At 58.2% G+C, this 275-nt stretch overlaps 1 protein-coding gene across 1 annotated transcript in view; it reads left to right on the forward strand.

Annotated features, from left to right (window-relative positions):
- Positions 1-275, forward strand: part of FBXO42 (F-box protein 42) — a gene marked incomplete at its 3' end in the record, with an annotated part of 28,898 nt that overhangs the window by 27,944 nt on the left and 679 nt on the right. The window lies entirely within an intron of this gene.

A 275-nucleotide genomic window follows, 5' to 3' on the forward strand; every position in this document is an offset into this window, starting at 1 on the left:
CCTCCAGCATCTGACAAATACAGCTGCAAGCACACGCCCTCCCGGGCAATCCGTCCGCCCTTATTTGAAGAGGGGCATCAAGTGCCCTGCGCTTTGGCCCAGCGTCAGGAAGGGCATTTTCTCCCCTCTATAAGAGCAGCTCATTTGCAAGCTGTTTGGGACAAGGCAGCGGGGTGAACGTTGCATCCCACTTCGCCTCAGGCCCAGTAAAACCTGCTCTCCGTCCCGGCTCCACTCCTCATCCCAGGGCAGACGAAATTCGGCAGCGTCTGAGA

This window comes from Apaloderma vittatum, unplaced genomic scaffold (assembly GCF_000703405.1).
Source record: "Apaloderma vittatum isolate BGI_N311 unplaced genomic scaffold, ASM70340v1 scaffold17870, whole genome shotgun sequence".
Taxonomy (NCBI): domain Eukaryota; kingdom Metazoa; phylum Chordata; class Aves; order Trogoniformes; family Trogonidae; genus Apaloderma; species Apaloderma vittatum.